Source organism: Canis lupus, chromosome 31, assembly GCF_048164855.1.
Source record: "Canis lupus baileyi chromosome 31, mCanLup2.hap1, whole genome shotgun sequence".
NCBI lineage: Eukaryota > Metazoa > Chordata > Mammalia > Carnivora > Canidae > Canis > Canis lupus.
Genome location: NC_132868.1, coordinates 7176696 through 7197395, shown reverse-complemented (window position 1 = coordinate 7197395; position 20700 = coordinate 7176696). Strand labels below are relative to the sequence as shown.

Sequence of the window (20700 nt, the reverse complement as noted above, 5' to 3'; positions counted from 1 at the left end):
CGCTTGGCGCGCTTGGCGTACAAGCTCAAACTTGTGGTCGAGGCGGGCCCAGGCCTGGGCGATGGCGGTGGGGTTGCTCAGCATGCACACCGCCCGCAGCGCTGCACCTTGGCCAGGTTTTTTGTTTTGTTTTTTTTTTTTTGGACTCAACTCGCTCTATAATTATAACATTTGCAAACACATATTACGTTACACACTAAAACAACGGAAATTACATTTTTTTGGGAAGTTCAACAGGAGATCTTTTGGCTCGTTTCATCACAGTGGGGTGGAGAGCCTTCTCGGTGTTTAAAGTCGCCTAACTTTTCTTTCTGTGCTTTTTATATTGACATCTAACTTGCCCACTTTGGTTGTGAGGCGGTCAAGAATGTCATCTTGCTCCTCAGTTTCCGTCTGCATCCCCAGGGCTCTGTGCTTCAGCCGGCCTGGTCCCACGGGTAGCTCATCCACATGCCTGTGGATCTCCCGGTGACAGGCTCGAAGGTGGGGGTTCCTCGGGCAAGCCTCGGTGCTCGCCTCCAGGGAAAGAGCCTGAGCCCTTCGGCTTCCCGAGGTTTGGGTGGCTGCCCTGGATGGCGCCTCCTGTGCTTTACTGGTACTTACGCTCCTTTCAATCCGCTGTTAGGCTGGGGGGCAAGGGTGCCTTTCTGTTCGGGGGGCGTCTCTGCTGGTTTGGACTCGAAGTAATCGACGAACCCCCCCAACATGCTCTTAGGCTGTTAACGTGCTTCTGGCGGGTCTCCGAATCTTGATCCACCTTGTCCCGCATCTTCCCCGGCGTTCTAAGACCCCCGAGGGCGGACGAGCTCCTCTGCAGACGCGACGCCGACCTCGCCGGACTCGCACAGGAGGGGCAGGGACCCTCGGTGCCGGCGGCCCTGGCCTGGGCCACGCGCATCAGCTCCTGCCCACGTGGCCGCCTGTCCGCGCGCGTCCTTCCACGGGCCGCCGGGCGCCCTCATCCTCCGCGTCGTCGTCCCACGGCTCGTCCCGGCCTGGGCAGGGGGAGGAGGTGCGCGGCCGCGGCGGGGAACGGTCCTCCCGGGGCCCTCGGGGCGCCCCCGCCTGCGCGCACAGCTCGGCGCGAGTCCCATCACAGGAGATCTAAAAGTGAGGGCTTTTGAGACAAAGGTGATAAGACATAATACACTCGCGCGGACCTTCATAGTTTTCAGAGTATGAATTCCTTTGATTTTAGTAGGATCCTTCAGTTCCGTGGGGCTGAATCCTACCCACGTAGATACTAAGATACACTAACACATGGCACAGCCAAACGTGCGGTGGAGCTGAGAGTAGTATTCACGCCTGCTGACTCCCCCGACTCCCCATGAATTTAAACAAAGATACTGGGCCCTGATAGGGTGACATATTAACCATATAAGTTACCTCACTATTTTATTAAGCTGTTTGCTCTTGATGACTATTAAAACTAACCTAAATGCAAATTAAAATAATAATAATTATAATCATAAACAAACAAATAAAATGCAGCTGTATTTCCTTAAATTAAGATATGGGATCTTAAGTGATGAATGTTCTAATGCCATAGGGCATTTTTGTCTTCTGCTTTCATTTACATTGAATAATTTTTAAAAAGTTCTCTTGGAATCTAGAAAGAATCACCTCCTTCTTTTAAGGTCTACTCTCCTAGCAACTTTCAAATGTATAATGCAGTGTTATTAACTATAGTTTGAGGATTATTCCTTAAAATAAATGAATAATAGAGGAAAAAAACATATTTAGAATGAAAGTATAATCAAGTCAGTTATGAGCATAGTAAGTAACCCTCAAGCGTGATATAAAATATTTGGTGATCTACTTCCCACCAAGTAGAGATTAAAATAAAACTTACTTTTCCACTGGGTAGAATTTTTAAAAATAGTTTCTAAGTACTAAAATTGAGAATGATAGTGCATTAAATTGGGGACAGAGAAAGAAAAATCTGGCAAAAAAGTTAAATTGCTGTCTAAATAGAAATAAGATTTTTTTTTCTCCTAATTGTTCGGGTATATTTTCCTAAATTAATCTTCTCCGTTTTTAAATCTAAGCTATTTTAAAATCAGAATGTAAGTTAATATTTAAATCATATCAACTATCAATTTTATTCAGTATGTTTAGAAAAGCTATATACAGATCTTAAAGAATACATAAATATAGCAAAAGGGCTAAATAACTGTCTGGAAGCAGTTATTATACAGGGAGGCTTATCAGCAGGCTGGAGACCACCCTCCTTGGAAAGCCCTGCTTGCTAGTTCACACCTGGCAGGAGTTTGGGACCTTGGCTGGTATCGATACAAAATTCTCCCTAGATGATGTGCCTATGTTCACGCTATGCCTATGCTGTTTGTATAAACAATGTAGTTCATGCTGAACACCTGTCTTCTTTCTGGGAGACTACAATGTTGGTACAAGATAGTAGAGGGTGCCTACATAAGCCCTGCCCCCCAAAAAACCTCTGGTCAAGAGTGTCTAAGTAGCTTCCCTCTAGAGGGCACTGTACTCAGCTTGTCATAACTCATGGCTGGAGGAATTAACCTCATCCCATGTGACTCCCCTGGGAGAGAACCCTTGGAATTTTGTGCCTGGTTTCCACCAGACCTCTTCCCCGTGTATCCTCTCCCTTTGCTGATTGTCCTTTGTTTCCTTCACTGTAATAAATCTCAGTTATGAGTTCAGGTACATGCTGAGTCATGTGAGTTCTTTTGGCAAATCACTGAAACTGGGGATGGTCTTGGAGATCCCAGACCTAGACACCACAAAGGAAAATTTTTTTTTCTTAAAATAAAAATACTAGCTTACACATATATGATGAACAATTTTGCAAATTCCCATGCTATTATTTTTAAAAGATTGCTCACATCTGTTACTTATCACATCAAGGGAAGTGTTAACATATCACTGGGACAGTGTTGTAGGCACTGTAGGAAACAGGCTGTCGAGGTCCTCGATTACTGAGAAAGAAATTCTGTGCTCGAGGTAGGCAGTATAATTTGTAGGTTGTGTAATATTTTTAAAATGGTGATTGTGGTTTGTATTTTAAAACTACTCAAGAATGGGGATTCCTGAGTGGCTCAGCAGCTGAGTGTCTGTCTGCCTTTGATTCAGGTTGTGATCCCAGAGTCCTGGAATGGAGTCCCACATCGGGCTCCCTGCATGGAGCCTGCTTCTCCCTCTGCCTGTGTCTCTGCCTCTCTCTCTCTGTGTTTCTCATGAATAAATAAATAAAATCTTTTAAAAAAGAATTTAAAAGCAAAACTACTTAAGGATGTACAATTATTGATAAGTGTGACAAAAAGGACAATTCAATGTTGGTTGACATTTTGAGGGATTTGTAATGTTGAGTGATTGTAATGTGTGAAGAGCTGCACAGGTAAAGATGCTGAGAAAGCATTAGTGACCTGCAAACACCTGCCAGCTCATCAGTGGCAGAGCCGAGCCTCTACGCTAGGCGGTGGGATGGCACAGCTCCAGCACCCAGCCACTGTGATTCATTGTCCCACACTGTGAGCTGCCATGGCAGCCAGCAGAGGTGCCACCAACGCAGACAGCCTTGTGTGATGGATGCCTGTTAGCAGTAGCTACAAGCACCCACCTTTCACTGTCCAGTGTCCGAGGGCTTCATCTCCCACCTGTGTTCACGATGCTTCTGTGTTACCATGGAGAGTAAATGAGGGGAGACTATCTGTGCGTTAGTGCGAAAGAGCGGGGTGATGCGGAAATGTGCAGAGGCTCTTCTGCCACCTTTACTTTCATGACTTCCAACTCAACAGTGTGTAAAATGCCAAGTTCCTATCACGTTTTTTACAGTTCTCTCTCTCCACTCTTCCACCCTCAGAAATAGCTGATGAGGGGAAATTGAGTGGGAGAAAGAATTGCTGCTTATCCTTATCTCCTGAATCATGTTAAATAATTTTATGTTATTTTCTGTACTGTATCTGTGCATCTAAGAAAGAAGAATAACTTTTTTTTTTGTTTTTTTTTTTCCAAACTCCTGCTAGATCTCATTTTCGGCAAGTATCTTCTATTTGATCCTGGAAAAAAGTGACCTCAACATTATTTTTGGGATCTAGAGGACATTATCAAGGTGCTTCTGAAGATGTAAAAATTGCTCATGACTGGTATAACATTTGATACATACATTTGCCTGACCATTGCTTGATTCTCGTTAGGCAACATTTCTTTTCACATGTGATTTCTTTTCAGATGTTGTAAGTACTCCACCCCCCTCCACTTTATTGAATAAATAACATAATTATATATATGCCAGTGTACATATACTTTGGGGCTCTGATGAACATTTTCTGAGAAGGGTAGTAGGATGAAAACAAGTCTAGGAGTAATGCATGTGGGAATCTGAGTCTCCGTGTTTTGCTAGTGAGACACACCGGCTCCTCATCACTGCTTTCTTCCCTACAAATCATTCACCTCTCCCAGAGCATTTCCATGCCCAACACTGCAGGCCACACAAAGTCTGGACAGCACTGTAGTGGGCATGCATCCTCTGTTCTGTTTTGTCTCTATGTGTAGGCATTTAAACCAAATCGTCGCTAACATATCAACGCACCTATGGTGGGGCAAGTCAGCTGCTCCCCAGTTAAAATGAGTAAGTGCAAGAAAAATAAAAGCAATTATTTATGTGTAAAAAAATAACCCAACAACTTCTTGCTGCTTTTTTAGCTGGAATGTATAGGCACAGAAATGTTCCATCCTCTAATCAACTCAGCTAGTGTGGAGTGAAGACTTGCCCATGAAATGGCCCAGTGAGCATGGACCTGACTGTGACTGTCATTATGGCCTGTAGCCAGGGAGCATGGCCCTGAGCAGCAAGTGTCATCAGAGACATTGCATTAAAAAATAATGGGCTCAGTGCTTGGAATAAGAGAAATCCTATTCTCACAGATTATTCCTCAGATGTTGGAAAGAATGGCGAAAGAGCAGGGCTGGCAACTTCAAAAAGAGAAATAGCAATAACATCATCATCATCATCATCATCATCATTATTATTATTATTACTATTATATCTCTAGATTGAGCAACTCTGTTAAAGGCTACCACCTTAACACACCAACTACTCACTTCTTAGCCTTGATATTTTAAAAATTGCAAGGGCTACACTTAGTCTGTGCCCTACTTCTTATTAGATCTTTATCTTGGGCAAATTATATAAGCTCTCTGACTCAGTTTTCTCATCTATAAGATGGAAGTTAGTAATAATAGTATCTACATCTACTGCATAGAGGCAATGGGGGAATTTTGTGAATTAATATAACATTAGCAAACAAGTGGGATGACATCAAACTTAAAAGCTTCTGCATGGCAAAGGAAACTATCCACAAAATGAAAAGTCATCCCTACTGAATGGGAGAAAATATTTGGAAATCATTTATCCGATAAAGGATTAATATCCAAAATATATAAAGAATTTCAAACAGCTCAATAGCAAACAAAACAAAATAAAAATAAAAATGGGCAGAAGGGGGCACATGGGTGGCTCAGTAGTTGAGCATCTGCCTTCAACATGGGGCACGGTCCCAGGGTCCCTAGATCGAATCCTGCATTGGGCTCCCTGTAGGGAGCCTGCTTCTCCCTCAGCCTATGTCTCTGCCTCTCTCTGTGTGTTTCTCATGAATAAATAAGATCTTAAAAAAAAAAAAAAAAAACAGGCAGAAGGTCTGAATGACAGTTTTCCAAAGAAGACATACAGATGGCCAACAGGTACATGAAAACTGCTCAGCATCATTAATCATAAGAGAGACACAAATCAAGACCACAATGAGATCTCACCTCACATGTGTTAAAATGGCTATTATCAAAAAGACAAGAAAGAACAAGTGTTGGTTAGGATGTGGAAAAAGAGGTAAAAAGTGTAACTGTGTCTATATGACATAGAGTGAGCACTACACACACACACACACACACACAGAGCTACTAAATTATAATTAGTAGTAGCTGATTTTAAAAGTTTGAATTTAAGCATCAATTTGTACTGAACCATTGTCCAGCTCCCAAACAACATACTTGCGGTATTTGACAGTTATCATCAGTAGCAATGGCGACTTTAAAGGCCAAGAGGGCAATCTATCTTCATTTCTTCTGGAATACTAATTACTATCTCTTTGGTGACTCCGATGTGCTAAAATATTTTAGATAAAGGACAATAGCTACATTAAATATGACTTTATTCTAGAGGATGGTACACATCAAAAATCAGTGAAAAAGGAAAAAAACCCTATCATTTTTAAAGCAGCTTTATTGAAAAATAGTTTATATAAAATAAAATTCATTCATTGGAAGTGTACCATTCATTTTTTGGTATGTTTACAGTTAAGCAACCATCAACGTGTTCAATTTTAGAACATTTAATGGCCTCAGAAAAAAGCCCCACAGCCTTTAGTAAATGCCTGTATTTTCCCCCAGTCCCTCATCCCTAGCCCCAGGCAACTGCTAATCTACTTTTTGTTTCTATGGATTTGCCCATTGTAGACACTTCTCATAAAGGAAATCAAACAAATTCTTTATCAGATATATGATCTGCAAATATTTTCTTCCATTTATGGGTTGTCTTTTCACTTTCTCAATGGTCCCTTTGAAGAGCAAATATTTTAATATTGATGACAGCCAATATGTAGGCTTCCCCTGCTCTCTGAAAGTAAGGTGCTCCTTTGAAACCTTCTGTAAGCTGAAATGACACAAAGAAGTAAACACCATTTTGTAAAAACAAAAATCCTTTTTGGATTTTTTTTTTGTTGTTGTTGTTGTTAGCAAAAGCAGATACTAACGTGGGTCTTTTGTAAAAGAAAAGCAGCACAAATTGGACTTTTGGATAGTGGGGAAACTTGTATATATTTTTGTTTTGGTTTCTTGTGCTTGGGTGTGATATCCAAAAAAAAAAAAATTGATACCTGTTTTCTTCTAGGTATTTTGTAGTTTTTATTCTCACATTTAGGTGGATGATCCATTTTGAGTTAATTATTGAATATGATGTACAGTAGTGATCCAACTTCATTCTTTTGCATGTGGATGTCCAGTAGTACTAGTACCATTTGTTGGAAAAATTATGCTTTCCTTCTTGAATTGTCTTGGCACCTTTATTGAAAATCAATTGACTAGGGCATCTGGGTGGTGCAGTCAATTGATCATCCAACTCTTGGTTTTGGCTCAGGTTGTAATCTCAGAGTCATGAGATCAAGCCCAATGTCGGGCTCCATGCTCAGCGAGGAGTCACTTTGAGATTTTCTCTCTTTCCCTCTCACTCTGCCCCTCTTTCCTCAAAGCCCATGTTCTTGCTCTCTCTCTTTCTCTCTAAGTAAATCTTAAAAAAAAAGAAAGAAACAAAATCAACTGACTGTAAATGTGAAAGTATATTTCTAGACTCTCAATTCTATCCAATGATCTATGTGTCTGCTCTTATACCACATTGTCTTGATAGTATAGCTTTATAATAAGTATTTAAACTGGAAAGCATGAGTCCTCCAACTTTGTTTTCCTTTTCAAGATTGTTTGGTTTTCAATCAAGGCAATTTGCATTTTTTTAAAAGATTTTATTTATTTATTCATAAGAGACACAGAGAGAGAGAGAAAGGCAGAAACACAGGCAGAGGGAGAAGCAGGCTCCATGCAGGGAGCCCGACTCAGAACATGACCCTGGGTTCCCAGGATCATGCTCTGGGCTGAAGGTGGCACTAAACTGCTGAGCCCCCCAGCTGCCCACGCCAATTTGCATTTCTGTATGGATTTTAAGACCAGTTTGTCAATTTCTGCAGAAATGCCATCAGGAATTTTGATAAAGGATTGCACTGAATCTGTAGATCAATTAGGGTGGTACTATCATCTTAACATTATTAAATTTTTTGATCCATGAACATGAGATGTCTTTCCATTTATTAAAGTCTTCTTTGTTTTATTTCAAGAATATTTTCTAGTCTGAAGAGTATAAGGCTTTGCACCTGTTAATTTTGTTTCTAAGAATTTTATTCTGTTTGATGCTATTATAAATGGAATTTTTCTCAATTTAATTTTTATTCTTTGCAAATATATAGAAATACAATTTTCAGCTTGTAAAATAACTCTTTTGTTAGTTTTAATGAATTTTTAATAAATTTCTTAGACTTTTCCACATACAAGATCTTGTATATGGAAATATAGAGATAGTTTTTCTTTTACCTTTTTAATTTGGATAACTTTTATTTAATTTTCTTGTCTAATTGTCCTGCTAGATCCCTAACAGGGTGATGAATAGAAGAAATGAGTGTGAATGTCCTTGTCTTGTTCCTGATTATGGAGGAGGAACACATCTTTCAGTAAGTAAGTCCAGTAAGTCTGATACCAATCTATTTTTTTCATAGATTCTCTTTATCAGATTGAGTAGGCTCTCTTCCATTTTTAGTTTGTTGAATTTTTTTTTTATCACGAAAGGCTGTGAATAATATAAAATAACTTTTGGCATCAATGGATATGATCATGTTTCCTTTGTCCTTAATTCTATTCATGTAGCATACTACATTAATTAGTCTTTATATGTTATACCTACCTTGCATTCCTTGGGTAAATTAGGTTTGGTTGTGGTGTTTGATCCTTTTTATATGTTGCTGTACTTGGTTTTCCAGCATTTTGTTGAGGATTTTTTGTGTATATATTCATAAGAGGTATTTGTCTATAGTTTTCTTCAGATATCTTTGTCTGGTTTGAGTATAAGCCATCTCTTTTTTCTGTTTTTTTTTTTTCTTTTAAGATTTATTTGCTTATTTTGAAAGAGAGAGAGAGCATGAAGGTGGGGCCAGAGAGGAGCAAGACAATCTCAAGCAGACTCCGTACTGAGCACAGAGTCCCATGTGGGCTCTATCTCAAGATTCTGAAATCATGACCTCAGCCAAAATCAAGAGTCCAATGTTTAACCAACTGAGCCATCCAGATACCCCAGAGCCATGTCTTCTTTTTTAAATAAAACTTCATCAGGGAAATTTTGAGTTGAAGATTCATGTAAATAATAGATGAAAGAGATATGACAGGCCTAGGAGTAAAAGAGTGATATGTAACTCTTAATATCATTGTTCCCACTCAGAACCCATTAGCGTAAATGGGCTTTCTCCAAATCATGATGGGTTACTCAGTACATTTGCAGAATCCTGTCCACCAGCAGGCCTGCAGTGAGCTGCAACTTGGAAAAACAGCTTTACAGTTGTGCAGTGATTAACTGTGGCCCACTGTTAAAATAAACTTTTCCTGGGATGTGGAAAATGATATTTTTCACTTGAATATATATCATTGTAAAAGTCATATCTTTTCTTTTTTCTCCTTCTTTCTCCTCTTCTTCCCTCTATCTTCATTTCCTTCCTTCCTCTTTCCTAATAAAAGATATAATTGCCAGTGTTATAGAACAATTCTAATTAATTAATTAACTAAATAAAATTTTCTTTCCTTTCTTCTTTCTTTCTTTCTTTCTTTCTTTCTTTCTTTCTTTCTTTCTTTCTTTCTTTCGTTTTCTTCCTTCTTGATTAGTTCAAAAATAGCTGCAGAATAATCCCACAATGACCATTTTTATGTTGGTTTATAATATTTTCATCCTTTTTTGTAAACATGACTCTTAACCAAAATGTATTTTATGCAATTTATATCTTGTCGCTTTTAAATGGAGTTCTCCTTTCTAATGGGCATTACTGAGGATCATTTTAGATAACCTCACAATGGTCATTAAGATTAATAATAGATTATTACAATGCTTAGGATGGATAGAACTTATGTCCCTGAGAGTAGCTGAGCAATGAGAGGCATTGTTTTTATGTGATTCTCTCAGATTTACCTTTAGATATAATAAGTACCTCCTCAGAGAAGCTGAGAGCATGAACTTTGCTAATGAGACATTTATGAGCAATCAATGCAGCCTTTACTTAACCAACTACCTGAAGACAAGAATACCTGAAATTATAATTATGAAGGAACTTATCCTTGGAGACCAAATAAAAGTCAATATAAAGAAAAAAGTATTTTTCGATTTCCTATGTTGCCCAACTCTAATTAGTGCTAAATAATAGCTGGATGGTCGAGATGGAGAGAAAGAAGCTAATTGTTAACCATCCATCATTCTCATCCCCATTGGCATTATTTTAACTAATCCAAACTATTAAAAATAATATTTAAGCGCATTCAGTGTACACTTTAGATTTCTGAAGCCTGAAAAGCCTAAAATCTGTTTGACATTTGGAGACAACTTTGAGATTTAAGCAATATTCAGATTGCAGTTCTAATTACCCAATTTTAGTCCAAATCCTGAGCCATAGAAGAATAAAATAAGACCAATGAAATATGCAACCTTTTTAGAATTAAAATTGAGTTGAGAGAGAGGAATAGAAAATTTGGATAAGAAAGAAGATTTCTTTCCTAAACTAGTACATATGTGTAAATGTTACTACATTATGATAAAGTACTGAGCATTGCCTACTTAGTAAGATGCACTTACAGTAATACTGGCCTAAGTCTAGTAGAAATTGGTTTAAATGGTCACAAATTAGTTTAAAGGCTTTTATGGACAACATTTTTCATATAATGTTGCCAATGTGAAAACTTTTACTAGTTAATTATGTGAATGCCTCACTATCTTTCTGGAATTTTGGAGAAAAATCCTGACCCTGAGTATTCTAAGTATTCTCTAAATTTTATTACTGGGATTTAGAGCTTCATTTTAAGACTCATTGACATAAACATTTAATTAATTTTTTAAATCTGACCTTAACTACAGAAAAAGAATAGTGACTCAAAGTGAGAGAGAAATAGTGTCAACCACAGCAACCTTCTTATCTTTGGTAAGTTGAGTCTTTAAAGGCAATCTTCACAATGAGCTACTGCACTTTGAGTTGAACTATAATTTTTTAAATTTCATTTAGAAATTTATTGATTATACAATGTTGACTTTTTAAAAAAATACTTGTAGGCAGCATTCATGTATTTCTGAATAGACTGGAGAAGAACCAGTTGACTCGGTCTTTATTGAATTGCTGACCTGTGGTCATTCACATGGCAGCTTGTCTTTAGGAATCTCTAACTTTCAAAGGTAGGTCCTTAACCTGCACCTGTGGGTTCCTCAGATCCCTTCCTGGCCTTGGGCCCACAGCATGCAGGGAGCAAGATGGCACAGGCTCAGTGCCAGCTCATCTCGCCCTGGCTGCTCTCTGGCCCCTTGCCTAGTTTTAGTGACAAAGCCTTCAACATCTCTCCGGAGTGATGTTACAGTCTTTCCTCCAGTGTCTGAGTTTCGTCCTGCCTCCTCTGACACATACACCTCCCAGGAATCAGGGACTGCATATATGCCCTGTGATGGGTCCTGCTCCATCTCCAAACACCAACCTGCTGCCTCCTCCCCCAATAACCCCGACCCCTGTCCCCAGTCCTCAGTCTCCTACTGTGATTGGAACCTTCACCATGGCCTTCATGGTTGAATGATGTATCATTGGTGTTAGGTTCAGGCTGTCTCTCAAATATTCGGATCCTACTTATGGAAAGACAGTGAATTTTGTAAATACTCATAATTTGCCTACTCCATGAATGAAAGTTGGCTCAGATGCCACATAGATCACAAACTAAACCCACCAAAGATTCAGAGAGCCACACTGGAAAGTCAGCAAGCAAGCCAGCAGGCTGAAGGACTCTGGATTTGCCCATCACTGTGGGGCCTATCATCTCAGAAGTGTTACAGTGGGAGCCTGTTTCCCAGTCTCCTGTGATGTTTGTTATTCCCAAGCTTTCTTTTATCACTTTGCAACTCTCCGTTGCATGTGGTTTGACCTAGAACATAAATGGAAAGACATGGTATTGTTCTATGACTTGCTTTTGTTCACTCACATTATTTCTGAGACGTATATCATGTTTGTGCAGGTAACTAAGATTTCTCTTCATCTTCTTTTTTAAATATTTTATTTATTCATGAGAGAGAGAGAGAAAGAGAGAGAGGCAGAGACACAGGCAGAGAGAGAAGCAGGCTCCAAGCAGGGAGCCCAATGTGGAACTCAATCCTGGGACTCCAGGATCATACCCTGCGCTGAAGGCAGGTGCTCAACCACTGAGCCACCCAGGCGTGCCTCTTCATCTTCATCACTGCAGAATGCTCCTTTGCATTCCTGAATTTTGTTATTGCACTGACTGATATTTAGGTTGTCTATTTCATTTTACTTTTGCAATTATGACCATCTCTGTCTGCATCTTCTGGGCCAGATGTTTCTCCCAGTCAAGGCTTTTCAGTCATGGCAATCATAGAAATTGGCACTATCCATACGAAACAGTGGGAAACAAATAAAGCCACCTGTGATGGTCACAAGAATGGAAACCTTGTCCAAGAGTGGAAGGGATCAATATCCTGGTGTACTTGCTGCCTCCTCCCAGCCCAAGGGTTGAGGACCTGAACTCTGGGGATGGAGCTGCTGGTACATTATGTATGGACTATTCAGCTCTGTTACAATACTCGAAATTACTGTCCAAAGTCTTTTTGCAAACCTCGTGATCTTCATTATACTTGATCCAATTAGTTATATCATGAAAACACACATAAGATGGATGTTTCTATGACTTTGAAGAGGCAGGACGGCACAGATAGGATGATTCCTTAGCTCCAACCCAGTGCACTGCCCTTCTAAGTAACACTGAGCCCTCCATGTCCACAAGACAAGGCCCCAGTCTTCCAGACATTGGTCAAGGCTCCCTCCCTTACATTTCCTAATTTCCTTTCTCTGTCTGGAAAATGGCTCTTCATCCTTCAAGGTCTTGTTTAAAAGGATAGGCTTTCCCTTCTTCATTCTTCCTTCAAATACTGATTATGCATTTCCAGGCCTCAGAAGCACTGTCTCCACTCTACTTTCCTAATGGTGCATAGTGTCCTATGTGATCCTTCCCTCCTTCCTGCCAGGCTAGGGGCCAGGTTGGGGGTGGGAGGAGAAGAGCATGATATTGAGCCAGCTAGATCCCCATGGAAAGTTCATACTTAGACTGGAAGAGCATGGCAGCTGAACTTCAGAACTTATAACTGAGTGCACATCATTCACCATAGCTCACATGTCAAGATCAAGAGAAGGTCCTTCCAGTAACTCATTCGTTCCAACCAGAGTAAATTGGTGGGCACTATGCCCAGATCCAAATATTTGAGAATCTCCCAAGTTTGACATTAGTAGCAAAAGCAGCTAAACCAAAACATAGCCTAAAGGGTTCAACAAATATTCCCTCAATGAATAAATGAATGACTAATTAGTATTTGTGTCAGAGAGCAAATGGTTGGCATTTCTCAGCTAGGAGGTAATAGAAGGACAGTATCTCCTGAGCAGTCTACCTGTAGACCTGAGCAATCTGTGGTCCCCTGTTGTCATAATGGAGCTGTGCCCTTTGAGTGTGAGAAATAAAAAAAGGCTGTCCCTGCTCTTAAGCCACCTATCCCAGTGCAATAGCATAATTACACTTTTATCCTAATAGCTGTTAATGTGAACAAAATGACAACAAATGGTGCATAGGAACAAAAAGCAATTTGGAGTCTCTCCCTGTTACCTGGCTGGTCAATGAAGCCGAGGAGGTGTTCCTGGATTCCAGACTGTAGTCTTCTTCACTGACCTGGCACCCTCACTATGACTCATGAAAACCTGTCTGTGGCCATGGCCCTAAGAAACAGCCACAGGTGAGGAACAAGGATGCAGATGAGATGAGACAAGCAAAAGTATAGTCACAGAGCTGAGAGGAGAGAAGAATCAAGTAAGAAAGCAATTTTGCAGACACACAAATGGTCAGCACACCTGTAATCCTAAGAGTGTAAAGAGAAACTGAGCAGCTGTCTGGATATGACTCGGTCATTTAGAGAACTCCACTCATCAACATTCCAACATTACCATTTACTATTTTGCCTCCTGCTCTGAGAACACCTTCAAAGAAGTTGCAAAAATACCAACACAGATACGGCCCGAAAACTGTGCCTAACTCTGGCTGGATTTCCAACAGCAGAGAGACATGAGTGCAGCAAGAAAATGGACCCAGAAGTATCTAGGAATGGCTGTTGGACTCAGCAGCAGGGAAATGCCACATGAACTTCAAGACGCCCCGTAAACAGCACTAGGGGCAGGTCTAGTTCACTTCCATTGTTGCGTAACACTGACAAATAAAACAAGTCAGCTTTTAAAATGGCCATTGGCAAGTTTTCTCCAATGTGTGTCTGTTCAAGTAAAACCAAAGTGTGAGCGAATAAATTTATCTCCAAACCTGGTTTCTTTTTCAAGAGTCCAAACCCAAGATTCCAGATTCTTGCGAAAGATGACATTTTTTTTTTCAAAATGCAACATTAACTATGTTGCAAGTGTTCAAATGAAAAGATCCAGAAGTTAGCGGAGACATAAAACTTGTAATTTATGGAGAGGGGGACAAAGTTCATTTATAAAGATAATGAAGAATTGTCAGGCTAGTCTAAATAAACTTAAATGCAACCTGGGAGTCGAGCTTCTAGTAGAACTTCTTATGCGGCTGTCCTGTGTCACTGTGTGTGGTTTAGAAAAGGGACCGAGCCTTAAGACCCCATATACCCATAGTTTTGTCCTGCGAGAAGGTGCCCGGTCTCACTGTAAATAGCTCTTCTCCTTGAATTTAACAACCTTGCTGGCAAGAAATAGAGCAGAAGAGTTCTGTATATTTATGAGCATCTTTGTGGAAAATCCTAACCTCTGATTGGAATTAGCAACATCTTGATTACATATGCCACATAATTTCAATTTGTAAATAGCCATGAATTAAAAACAAACAAAAAAACCCAAGACTGTGGTAAAGTCCACTGCAGCCCCAGAACAACAGATCGACAGCCTGGGATCTCACTGTTGCTGAGGCCTGAGCTGATTCCCCTCACTATGGTGTCCAGGAGGAAGACTGGTCCAGGCATGAGAGTATGCCAAGCAGACTCGGCATTCAACTTTCTAGATGGTTGAAAAGTATTCAGTGCTGGAGCACCTGGGTGACTCAGTGGCTGAGCGTCTGCCTTCAGCTCAGGGCGTGATCCTGCAGTCCCGGAATCGAGTCCTGCATTAGGCTCCTTGCAGGGAGCTTATGTGTCCCTCTGCCTGTGTCTCTGCCTCTCTGTGTGTCTCTCATAAATAAATAAATAAATAAATAAATAAAATATTTTTTTAAAAAAAGAGAAGTAACCAATGTTGATAATGATTTCATTTAGGAGTCATAATTTAGGCACATTTTTCTATTTGACTAGATTTAGATTTTGTTCAAACATATTATGTAGAATAAAAATCTTCATATGGGTATTACCATCCCTGAAGACATGTTTTAAACAGTGATTGAACAAGCTGACTCTTCAAGAACTTAAGTGCAAACCAAATTTCATTAGAAGTCACCAGAAGCTTCTAAAATCCTGTATAAGCACAATGAAAACAAACATCACAGTCAAATGGCCCATGTGCCAGAAAGAGATTGTGGCTGGTTCATTAACTACTGCCTCCATTCGAATGTAAGCTCCCAGAGAGAAGGACGCTACCAAAAAGTTCACCATCAGACTCATCAGGGCTCAACTGAACCACAAAATAGTAAAAATCCTATAAGTTTTAGTGACTTGGTGAACAAAATAAAGTAATAAATGAGTGATTACAGAATGAGGGGTGCAAATTATACTGGGACTTGAGGAATAAATAAATTATTTGCCGAACAGAGAAATGGTATAAAAGGGGAGGGAGTGTGTATAATTCCAATGTGGGAGGACCAAATGCGGGGAAATGCTGGGCAAACTTGCTGAACTGGGAGGAGGTTCCTGAAACTGGCCTCCAGGACCTCAAGCTGCATGTACAATTAACAGAAACACAGAACATTCCTGGACTTCTTACTGCACTACTGCCTTATAGTACTTTGGAAATGGAACAGTCTACCTGTCAGACCTAATGAGGATTTACCCCAAGATCTTTTATAAGATGCTCTGTTCCTTATCCCAAGGGAATGGTTCCAAGAATGCTTCCACATACTATCCTACAACAAAAATATTTTGCTATATTATCTTTTGGCCAAAAGGAAATTACCATGATAGACACAGCATTATGCTTCACTTAAAAACATCATCTGACCTAATGCTCAGTTGTCTTCAATCACCCAAATTAAAACAGTCTTGTCAAGAAATGACTTATCTTATGAAAAGTGAAGAAGCAATAGCGAGGTACTAAGTATTGTTTTTCCAATTACAACAAAGTTTGAAAGAGAGAAAAAGAGAGAGAGAGAGAGAGAAATTTTCCCACCACTAGCGCAGAGGATGACAAAGATACAGGAGTGGGGTAGATTTGCTTGACATTGAAATTGCATGTTCTCAGAGCGAACCACAAATTCAGAAGACGGTAGGAAACACCTCAGTGGACGCGCCAACTCCTACCTGTGGCCAGATAGATGATGTGGATGAGCGTGTCTCTACCCTGCCCCACATCGATGACCATGTGGGAGAAGCGGCTGCAGTCTTCCATGAAGGAGGGGACCGAGGTCACCGGCTACACCACCTCGTGCATCAGAATGAACTTCTGAGCGTCCTGCAGGTTCCTCTCCGTCAGGTCCACGTACAGGCCCTGCTCCACCGTGCCACAATGCAAGGGAAGGCAGGCCGTGACTGGGACCCCCACAGGCCAGCTGCACCCCCCACAGCTGCTCCCCCCCCATTCTGGCCAGAGGGCACCCCGGAAACTGGGTCATTGCTTGGTGCAAATGTGCCTGCTTCTCTGTTTGGCCCCAAGTCCCCATCTTCAGTGTCCCCTCCCATTCTAGATTTGAACTCTCATCACATTCGGGGAGTCTGTCAACTCCATTATAAAAACAAATGGCCAGGAGTGAAAAAAATGTCACGTGGAAGTTATTGCTGACTATAATTTGAACAGCATATGCATAAAAACTCCTCAGCATATTTTAAGTCACTTGGGAGCTGTCTGTCTAAATGTGTATTATTATATCTGTCTGATAAATCAGGTGCCCAAAGTGAAAATGCAGCAATCAAGAACATCATTTAGATTTATTACTTTCTCTATTGGAGCCTATAAGGGCCTATAAGGCCATGAAGAGAGAATTATTCTAGTTTCATGTGGAGAGGATGTAATGTTGTTGCAACGTCATTCACACCCGCCGTAAAAATCCATACTTCCCTTATTGTCTTATATTGTTATTCCGAGTTATAAGAAATAATAAAGTCACTAGAAATCTGAGAAATGTGCCAAACTTTGCAAAGCAGGAAGAAACTGGGCAGGAGAGAAGAGGAAAAAGAAGGAAAGAGGAAAAAAGATAAAGAAAGAGAGAGACATTTTGAAGGAGAGGAAAAATACAAGTAGGGAAGTGGAACCTCAAAGGGGACAGAATGATCTGGAAATTGCTGGGAATTTCATTCCTAGTTGTGTTGCAGAGAAGCTGGGAGTGTATCACATGTGATAAATTCTAGCAAGAAGGACTAAAAAGGCATAGGAAAGAAGGGAAAGCTTTCCTGGAGCAGAGGACTTTCAGGACTACCCAAGCCTTTAAAATTCATTTATAAGCTCTAAATCCTCTAAAATGATGACTGATACTCATCGGAATCTTGCATAGGTTGGTTGGATAGGAATACAGTTCCTTGTGTGTAACAGTAAGAAGCTGCCATTTATAACAGACCAATCTCATCCTGGCTTTCAATAATAGATTAGAGGTACAAGACATACATACAATGTGTTTGAAAAGTAGAAATATATGTGAAGTACTTGATGCAATGTTCTGCATGCTACCAGATGGGGGGAAAACTGAGGAATTCTACAATAATTTCCTGCAGATCCATGTTGCTGGGTGTATCAGCTGTCCGTGCCTCTGTCTTGCAGAGTCGTATTCATGGGATAAATGCCCAACATGCAATTGTCGGTTTGTATGACGGTTACATGTTTAGCTTTATATGAATCTGCCAAGCTGTTTTCCAGAGTGGCTACACCATTTTACATTCCCACTGGCAATGCATGTACGGTTTCCCCTGCATCTTTTTGAACATTTTATATTGCCACTCTTTTCATTTTCACCATTCTAATAGGTGTTCAGTATTATCTCATTGTGGTTTCAATTTGTGCTTCACCAATAGTGAAAGGTGTCGATGGACATCTCTTCATGCGCTTAATTGCCATTGGTATATCCTCTATGGCAAGATATCTCTTCATGTATGTGGACATTTGCAAATTGAATTGGTTTTTGCTTTTGTGTTCTTTCTTTTTTGCTGTTGCATATTTAAATTTTCTAATACATTCTAGTCCGTTATGGATGCATGGTTCATAACTATTTTCTCCCAGAATATAGTTTGGTCTTTTTTTTTTTTTTTCATTCTCTTAACAGGGTCTTTTGAAAGTAACTGTTTTTAATTTTGATGGTGTACGAATTTGTTGATTTTTCTATTTATGAATTGTTTTTAACATTAAGTCTAAGAACTTTTTGCCTAGCCTTAGATCATGAAATTTTTCTCTTATGTTATTTTTCTAAACTAAGGGTTTTACAGTTTAAGATATGAAGTTAAGATCAAAAGGGTTTTTTTGATTGTTTGTTTTGTTGTTTTTGCCTATGATTGTAAAAACACTTCAGCAGTATTTGATGAAAAAATGTACCTTTTGTCTATAGAATTGCTATTATACCTTTGTCAAAATTCAATTGGGCAAATCAGGGCTTTTCACCTAGACAAGCTAGGAGGGACCCATTTCTCCCTGCTCCTCACTGAGCACAACTATAAACCCTTGGAAAATGCAAGAGGCATCCAAAGGAGAATGCTAAAAGATGGCACAAGGATGACCTGACTTGGGGTGCAGGATGTCTTACAACCCTGTATCCAACGGAAGAAAGCAACTCAGGCCTGACACCTGCTGACCTCTGACTTAGCAAAAGAAGGTCTTCTTCTCCAGTTGAATAGGAGTAGGAGCACTATTGCAGTGGGGTGATAAGGACCCTCCCCAACAGTAAGCAACCAGGGGAAACTCTGTTTCCAGCAAGTGCGATTTCTCTCCTCTGTTGAGAAATACTTAGATGGACATGCAGAACCAGGGAGAGGGGCCTGGCCACAATAGGCAGCCTGGCCCAGGAAGACTCTTTGACTCTATTGAACTGAGACTCCACTCCCCCACCTGGAGACACAAGGGCAATCACAGTGCACCAGTAAGAGTGTCCCACAACAATATTCATCCAACTTGGGAAATCCTCTCCATTCCCCAGAGGTTAGTGGGGGAGGAAATCTTTCCATAGCAAGTGCCCACCCAGGGAAATCTCTTGGTCCTGCAGGTCTGAGACTCTTCTCCCCACCAGAAAAATACCCTACATCTGGTCTGGGGAAACACTTTTTTGCTCCATCACGCAGTACCATCAGGGATTTGGGCGTGGGGGTAAAGGGCTCAGGTAGCAGCATGTGCACCAAACAGATCAAAATGACACCATTATTGCAATAAAGAGCAAACGACCCTTGGAATCACAACCCTTAAAGCAGTTCAGGACCTGCATGCTAAACCTGAACAGAATGACCACATACTGAAATTAACAATCTAAATAAGGATGCCTGAGGGGCTCCTGACTCTTGATCTTGGCTCAGGTCTTGATCTCAGGGTCATGAGTTCCAGCCCTGTGTTGGGCTCCATGTGGGGTATGGAGCCTACTTAAAAAAATTTCTTTTAAATCTAAGTAATACCAGAATCTCTTAATGTAATAGGCAAAATGTCTAAGATACAATCAAAATGCACCTATCCTACCAAGAACCAAGAAAATTGCAACTAGAACTGAAAAAAAAAAATCAGCTCACAATGACACTGAGATAAGTCACATGTTGGATTTATCTGACAAGCATCTTAAAGTGGCTGTCATGATAATACTTCCACAATCCATTACATGCTCTCTGGGAACAAATGAAAAGATAGAAAATCTCATCAATAAAATAAAAGTCACAAAAAGAAGGACCAAATGAAAATTATAAAACTGAAAAATGCAATAATGGAAAATTTCTTGAAAAATCAGTGGGTGGGATCAATAGCAAAATGGAGATGACAGAGGATGAACTTGAAGCCAGATCGATAGAATTCGTCCAATCTGAGCAACAGAGAAAAAGAGACTGAAAAAATAAATAAACAGAAGGGAGCAGAGCCTCGGGGACCTGTGGGATGAAAACAAATGACCCAGCACGTTTGTTCTCAGAGACTCAGAAGGAGGGGAAAGAGAGTAAGGCTACAAGAGTATTTAAAGTAATAATGGCTGGGGCAGCCCGGGTGGCTCAGCAGTTTAGCACCGCCTTCAGCCCAGGGCCTGAATCCTGGAGACTCGGGATCGAGTCTCCTGTCAGACTCCTGGCATGGAGCCTGCTTCTCCCTCTGCCTGTGTCTCTGCCTCTCTCTCCCCTCTCTGTGTCTCTCATGAATAAATAAGTAAAATCTTAAAAAATAATAAAGTAATAATGCCTGAAAACTTCTCCTATATGGCAAAAGATATACAATCACAGATTCAAGAATTTGAGATATTCCAAGTAGGAAAAATGCAAAGAAATCTATACCAAGACATATCATAGTGATCTGGAAACCAAAAACAAAGGAAAGCATTTGAAAGCAGCCAGAAGCTTCTCCCCAACAAGGAGGGAGACAGAGCTGATAAAACTGTGCAAAGCTTTGAGCAAACTCAAGGGAAAATTGGGAATTATAGACACTTCCAATTAAATTTTATTGTTAACATTTAAATAAAGCAGAAGAGTGC

The 20700-nt window shown here is 40.3% G+C and overlaps 1 pseudogene; it reads right to left on the bottom strand.

Annotated features, from left to right (window-relative positions):
* Positions 1-225: 225 nt before the first annotated feature.
* Positions 226-20700, bottom strand: part of LOC140622019 (synaptosomal-associated protein 29 pseudogene) — a 32445-nt pseudogene continuing 11970 nt past the window's right edge.